Source organism: Sminthopsis crassicaudata, chromosome 1 (genome assembly GCF_048593235.1).
Source record: "Sminthopsis crassicaudata isolate SCR6 chromosome 1, ASM4859323v1, whole genome shotgun sequence".
Taxonomy (NCBI): Eukaryota; Metazoa; Chordata; class Mammalia; order Dasyuromorphia; family Dasyuridae; genus Sminthopsis; species Sminthopsis crassicaudata.
Genome location: NC_133617.1, coordinates 724,567,609 through 724,575,275, shown reverse-complemented (window position 1 = coordinate 724,575,275; position 7,667 = coordinate 724,567,609). Strand labels below are relative to the sequence as shown.

The 7,667-nt window shown below is 36.9% G+C and overlaps 1 long non-coding RNA gene across 1 annotated transcript; it reads right to left on the bottom strand.

Annotated features, from left to right (window-relative positions):
* Window positions 1-3,285: 3,285 nt before the first annotated feature.
* Window positions 3,286-6,944, bottom strand: LOC141555857 (uncharacterized). Its single transcript, XR_012486362.1, has 2 exons — window positions 6,355-6,944; window positions 3,286-3,677 (listed from the first exon to the last, which is right to left on the bottom strand). It is a non-coding gene; the product is annotated as an uncharacterized LOC141555857 (long non-coding RNA).
* Window positions 6,945-7,667: the final 723 nt, after the last annotated feature.

Below are 7,667 nucleotides of genomic sequence, written 5' to 3'. Positions count from 1 at the left end.
AAGAATACTGGAGTGGTTTTCTATTTCCTTCTCCAGTTCATTTTACAGATTAGGAAACTGAGGCATGGAAATATGTTAAGAATTGTACATGTTCAAGCTTGCTGTCTTGGGGAGGGGAGGGGGGAAAGGAGAGGGAGAAAAATTTGGAACACAAAGTTTTATAAAAGTGAATGCTGAAAACTATCTTTGCATGTAGTTGGAAAAATAAAATACTATTAAAATCTTAGAAAAAAGAAACAGACAGATACAGTAAAATGACTTGAATAGGGTCTGACAGCTAGTGTTTGAAGCCATATTTGAACTCAGGAAGACATCTCTCTGACTTCTTGCACAGTGCTCTATGCTGTCTCATTTTCTATATTAACATAATTTGTAAATATATTTTCTTTGAAATTCTCCATGTGACAATGGTCAGAAAAAGCAATTAACTAATGATCATACTATAGAGAAAGAAAAAATATAAAAGGAGAAAAGTATTTATTAAAACATCTACTATGTGTCAGGAACTTTGCTATGCATTTTAAAAATATCTAAATCCTCACAATCAATCCTGAGAGGTGAGTGCTATTAATTTTCCTTATTTTACAGTGAAGGAAACTGAGGCAAACTGACTTGCTCAGAGTCACAGAGTCAATATTTGAGGTCAATACGGATTTGAATCAGTGAATATTCTTGATTCCAGCCCAACACTCCTATCTAGTGCATCACCTTGCTTCTCATCTTCTCTGGCTTTATCCTGGAGGTAATGAGAAACTAATAAAAGTGTTTGAACAAGGAAGTACCATGAACAGATTCCAGAATTGTTAAGATGATTAATTTAGAGGCTATAGGGAAAAATGTTCAGGGGAAAGAGAATAAAGACAGGAAGACAAGGTAGAAAACTTATAATCCTTGCAAAAAGTAAAACTTGCATATGGACATATTCACAGAATAGTTGTATGTAGTTTGAGGATGGAAAGTTTTTGGCTGTTTCTTGTTGATGCCAGTAGATTGGCTTGAACACAATCTATTCCTTCCATTGTTAAGTCTTCCCCACTCTCCCCTCAAGGGAGTTGGCTGTCAGCTGCAGCATAGAATCCAGTAGGACATTGCTCTATGTACATTTTTATCAGTAAAGCAAATTTTTGAACATATGTTACTAATACAAGTAGTATATATAAGTTGTCATATATATAAAAACGTACCACTGGGTGTCTCATTCTACACTACTCAAAATAGAAAAAAATGGTGGAAAACAGGGATCTTTCTCATTGATCACCGTTTTGGCTAGTGGAACCACAAGGGCAAAGGGAGAGAATGGGACTTTTCCCAGGTTGTGGTAAGGCTATAAATGCCCTGAGGAGTCATTGGGGGAGGGAGACAGGGAGGAGAATGGGAGTTTATATGGGAGAGAGGAATAATGAAAATGTATTAGGGATCATGGAGCAAGTGCAGATGTGGTGGTTTTGAGGGTGACCAGGAAGGGCAGGATTTGACTTATCTTTCATTCTGGTGGCTTATTCACACATCTCTTGGGGTCATGTCACAATTCATTTGGAATCATTCCTTGGACTTCACTTTGGAGACCACTGCTCTGGGGTTTGGGTTGCTGAGAGTAAAAGCTACAAATGGCTCGGTGAAAATGAAGACTAACTTCCTAGAGTTGCAACCCTCAAATTCCTCCTCTGACATTCTCCAAAGGGATCTCCTGGTTTCTCAAGTTCTCTCCCTTAAATCTTCCCCTCGACCCATCAATTTGTTTAGGTATCAAAATGATTTATTAAAACTCTACCCTCACTCTTGTAAAAAAAACTCTATGCTGCAGCTGACAGCCAACTCCCTTGAGGGGAGAGTGGGGAAGACTTAACAATGGAAGGAATAGATTATGTTCAAGCCAATCTACTGGCATCAACAAGAAACAGCCAAAAACTTTCCATCCTCAAAAAGAGGGTAAGAGAGACTAAGATGTCTTGTACAGAAGAAAAAATACTGGTTCTGGTGTTAGGAGGTTCTAAGTTCTAACTATCTCTGATACTTTCTGAATGATCTTGAGAAAGTTACCTAAATTTGCCCATCTCACAATATTATAAAATGCAAGATCCAGAGGTAGGAGGATCTAAAGTACAAACTAGTCAACTCCCCTTAATTTAAAATAAGGAAATTGAGGGGTTAGATTAGATCAGGGCTTCTTAAATTGGGAGTTTATGATTTTATAAAAATTTTTTTTAGTGTTTTGATAATTGAATTCCAACATAATTTGTTTTCTTTGTAAACTTATGCATATTTTATACATTTATAAACATTTTGGAGGAGCCCTTAAGGCCTTCAACCAGACTGACTGCCAGAGCGGATCAGTACACATAACAAAAGATGGAGAAAGCTCTGAAGCCCTTTGTGGTTTTAAATCTTTGGTCCTAATAGCAAAGAAAAGATTGGACACCTTTGTGATTTGAGGTGGATGAGATGCTAATGCCATAAAATAACAAGGCTGAACTGAACTTTTTTTCCAACTCTGAGCTTCTGAGAAGCTGGTACCCCCATTGCTGCAGCAGATATACACTTGTTTTCAAGGATAAGAACACATTTTTGGTGGGAGAAACCGTCTGCAAAACATTTGGGAGCTTTTTGTTGCTTTCTTGGATTGAGTTCATGAAGGAATCTAAAAAGTATTTGCTTAATTCTGATGCACCTTCAGATAAAACAATTTTTTCTAGGAATTCTCTCACAAAGGAATTTAGAGATTAACTGTTTCTAACCCTTCTAAAATTTAGAGCAGGAATTCACAACAAGAAAAATGGTTGAAACATGATGGAGTATGAGAAATGTAGGCTTTTTTTGTTTCATAAATTTAGTTCTGAGAGGGACACTCAAAGATCATTTAGTTGAGCCGCCTTTTACATAGAAATTCGGACCTGAAGAGGGGTTTTGACCAAGGTTATATTAAGTGATATATATATTTCACTGTAAACTGTAGATTAAAACCCAGGTTTGCTGATTTCAGAGACCACAATATGTTTATTGTAATTCTTGCCTGAGAATGTGGGTAGCCTGGGGGGAAACAGTTTTGTGGTCAATTAAAATAAAGCAACTCTTAAAGAAACACAAAAATAATATATCTATTATTCATTGAGTATTTTCTTTACCACGTCATCATGAGGTAGGGTACACATATTTCTATTGGTATTTTGAAAGGAGAAAGCTGAGGTCACTTAGCTAGAAAGGTGTAAGGTGAGATTAGAACTCAAGCATTCCTGACTCCAAATCTCAGAGAACTCTAGTGGAAACAAGATAGAACAATGTGAGCCATTTTACTTTGGAACAGCCTAAGATTTATTGGATGTAATAGAGTAAGGAAAAAAATAGCAAAAAAATCAGGCCTTTCAGGACACTAACATCCATCTAATTTCCAATGAATCTCCAAAACTGGATTTGAAATGACAAGTCAGAGCTGTGGTGGAAAATGTTCCTCCTCTTGTTGTATCTACTCTTTCGAAGGATTGTGTCTCCTGGGTGCCTTCATTAATATCCTTCTCTGATGCCCTCCTTCCTTCCTTCCTTCCTTCCTTCCTTCCTTCCTTCCTTCCTTCCTTCCTTCCTTCCTTCCTTCCTTCCTTCCTTCCTTCCTTCCTTCCTTCCTTCCTTCCCTTTCTTCCTTCGTTCCTTCGTTCCTTCTTCCTTTCCTCCTTCCTTTTTTCTTCCTGTATGAAGTAAAAGAGGTTATGTCAACTGATTTGTTGTGTTGACTGATTTCATCAGAACAAAAATCTTTAATATCAATCAAACCTTAATTCTGTCCTATCTAGACAGTGCCAGTGATGTGAATGGGAATTCCCATTGTGCCATTAAGGACAATGCCATTGTGTGCATCATAATAGTGTCGTATATAATGCAAAAAATATCAAGTAAGGGTCATCAAAGGAGCTGGGTTCAAATCCTGGTTCTGCTATTTACTTACCTGTTTGAGCTTGACCAACTCACTTTAGGCCTCAGTAAATCTTAGTTTCTTCATCTATGAAATGAGATTGTTAGATTAAAACATTCTCTAATCTCTTATTTTTAAATCTCACAACTGATAATGCCTCATTTTAATCAACAAGTATTCATTAAGGACTTACAATGTGTCAGGAATTGTGGGAGAAAATACAAAGACACAACCCTGTCCTTAAGTTTATATTCTTACCCTATTTATAGATTGGTCTTGGTTGGTATTATAGTGTCTGTCAATGCCTCAAAAGGGAAAAAGAAACTTTATCTTTCTTTTTCTTAGGAAGCAAAGTGCCATTATATATTCTATTATTTAGAACACTATGTACTGAGATGAATTTTGAAAATGTTTCAAATCAGCTCCAATACTTGAGCCACAAATCAATCATATTTATTAAGTGCTCACTATAGAGAGAATTATTTGTTATTTTATTTATATATTATGTATCATTTGGATATATTATATGCTGTTTAGATATATCATTTGGATATGTTATGTTATATATTATTTGGATATATTTTATTATATTATTTGGATTATTATATTCTTTTCAAGAAGAAACATGGAAAAGTGAGTGCAGAGATAGGCTCTATCACATATTCAGTGTTGTTCTGGTAAATGTTTCACAACTGGTTCTCAAAGAAAAAAAGAATGTACTTAGGGCACATTTTGGGGGTTTAATACACATTAGCAATTTTTCTATCATTTTCTTTAGACAAACAAAAAATCAACCCGATTTATAGTGTTGGCTGATTCTTGAGATATAAATGGTCACACTGAAAATTTCACAATTGCTTCTAGCTGGCTTGAGATAGCTCCAATGCCCTTCAGCACATAATACTTATGCGACCCTGTGAACATGTCACTTAACATGCTATAGTTGTCTCTGTGGTTAAGAGGCACCGGGTTCAAATCTAATTGTTTCTGTCCACTTCCCTGTTTACTATTCACTGATACTTTCCTTCTTTAAGACTTCAATCTCCTCCTCTGTAAGTGTAGGACATCAGTCTAGATGGCCTCTTCAGTCCCTGATAGCTCAATGTCCATGATTCTATGCCATCCAGTAGTTCAGGAAAACCTCCAAGGTGATAGATCACACATGAATTGCTAACCTGTTGTATATGGAGGGAGCTTCCACACTGGGACCTCCCCAAATGGATCCAGAACCAAAAAATGAAAGGTGAAGAAATGTAATAAGTCTATATGAATAGTCTCCTCCTGTCCCAGGAGTGGAGAAAAGGTTGGTCTAGATTCTCTAAAATGATGTCTAGGGAACTAAAATTCAGGTCTAAGGAAATTAGAAAGACTCCAGGAATGAGTATTAATTGAATGGACTGTATGTCTATCTTTCTAAGGAGTGGAGCAAAAGTGTCAAAATGCTTCATTAAAACTACATTCACTATTGTAAGGATGATTAAAATTGTTTTTTTTTAAAGCAACCCCAAAAGGGGACAAGAAAAAGACCAAGATGCCAGTACAGAAGAAAAAGTACTGGTTCTGGCATTGAGGTTCTAGGTTCTAACTATCTCTGATACTTAGTACCCGAATGATCTTGAGAAACTTACCTAAATTTTCCCATCTCACAATATCATAGAATGCAAGATCCAGAGCTAGGAGGATCTCAAGTTCAAACTAGTAAAACCCCCTCAATTTATCGTTAAGGAAGTTGAAGGGCTGGATTGGATCAGGGATTCTTAAATTGGGAGTTTATGATCTTGTAAAAAATATTGTTAGTGTTTTGATAATTGAATTCCAACATTATTTGTTTTCTTTGTAAAGAAGGTAATAATGTAAAGGAAGGATGCTCTCACAGATTTGTGGTTGAGGGAGAATACTTTGTATCCCAGGATGGTAAAGGGAGGACTCACCTCTGCAAAATCTGAGATCCTCCCACTCCTATCAGTTAATAAACATTATGTGCCTCACCGTGGTATTCTGAAGAAAGTCACAGCCCTTGCTCTCAAGAAGCTCGCAGTCAAATGAGGGAGACACAGACTTAACAATTCTGTACTAAGAAGCCATAGGCGAGAGGAATTGGAAACAGTAAGAATAGTTCTGTTTTCAACTTGGGGGAAGAAAAAGGTATTCTCAATTAATTGAAAAAGAATTTTGATAGGGAAAAAATCCCCAAAGTAAAAGCTGTACTAATACTCTACCTGTGCCAAGTGAAAGTGTGTTGGAACTTAGGGACCTTGCCATAGGTGAGAATATGGCAACAAAGACTTGGGAGTATTTCCAGTAATAGAAGCCCTTGGAGGTAATCCAGGAGAAATGCACCTTATGTTGAATTCCATGCTTTCAAGAGCAAGCCAGACCCTGTCTAGATAGTCTAGGGAGGCTTGCCAGCTATGTGAAGCTGAGCCAGCAGGTGGTACTGTCATGCTACTTACCGGGTATTGGGGAGGAAAGACCGTGGATTGATTGTAAGCTCAGAGATCCAGTCTTGAGGGCCGTCCTTTGAATTCACCAACAAGCAGCGGTGGGGTATGGCTTAAGACAAACAGATCACAGTAACAACAGACAAAAGGTAGAGGTGGTAGGTAGATTAGTGGAAATTAGGGAATATCAATTTGGGAAGGACTGGAGGAGACTTTTTAGGGGGTTTCTATACTCGACATTTGCTTAATTAGAGATTTCTGAGAGCCGAAAGATTTTTGGAAGTCCTTGGAATACTTGCAAATGGGTTGATGTGGCTTTGAATGAGTCTCTTTATGTCGGGGTTTAGTTTTGACCCTTCCTTTGCTCGGAGAATGTCCTCTGTGCAAATGCTGCAAAGGTATCTGCGGTCTGGATCCATTCTGTGGAACTGACTTTGAGGGTTTGGGGGTCCCTCTGTCATCCTTGAGCTGTTTTTGATGTTTGGATTTAGGAGAAGTAGGATGTCCCTTACTGTGCACAGAACGATGACCTGGCAATTTGGTTTTTTTCTCTAAGACGTATTTATGGGTGCCCTCCATCTCTGTAGCATGCTGCACCATATGAAGGGGAGATAATGGGAAATCCTCTTTTCATGTGAAAATTCATAATCGGCATTGTTATATCACGTGACATCATACTTGGCATAGAGATAACCTATGACATCGATCAGCTCAGCTTGAGAGCATTTTCAAAATAGGATGAGGAGATAGACTGGTTGCATTGATGTGGGTACCTATATATATATATATATATATACATATATATATATTTACATATATATATGTATTTCTATAGATATAGATAAAAAAGGGAGATTAGAACCAAGAGCACATTTTACAGCTATCAACAAAATTGTGCAAAATGACTCACCTTTTCTGAATAGACTTAAATCAACTGCAAAGGACTTAGAAAGGAGGATGCTATTCACATCCAGAGGAAGATCTGTATAGTATGGTTTATATATGTATTATATAATATTTATATATTATATACACTTACATATAAACATACACACACACACACACATATATATATATACACCTATATACATATATTTATATCCCTATAAATTTCTGTATCAGGTAGTAGCTTTCTCAGTGCCAAGTGAGAAGGGAGGCAGCTTGGAACTTAAGATACATCAAAAAACAAATAAAATAGGTTATATTTGACAATGAAGGTTAATATGTCTTCTGCTAATTACATTAGAGAATTTCCGAGTGATCCATCCATGTGTCAGAGGTAAAGTCTGAATCTAAGTTTTCCTGACTAAGAAGCCACTTCTTTA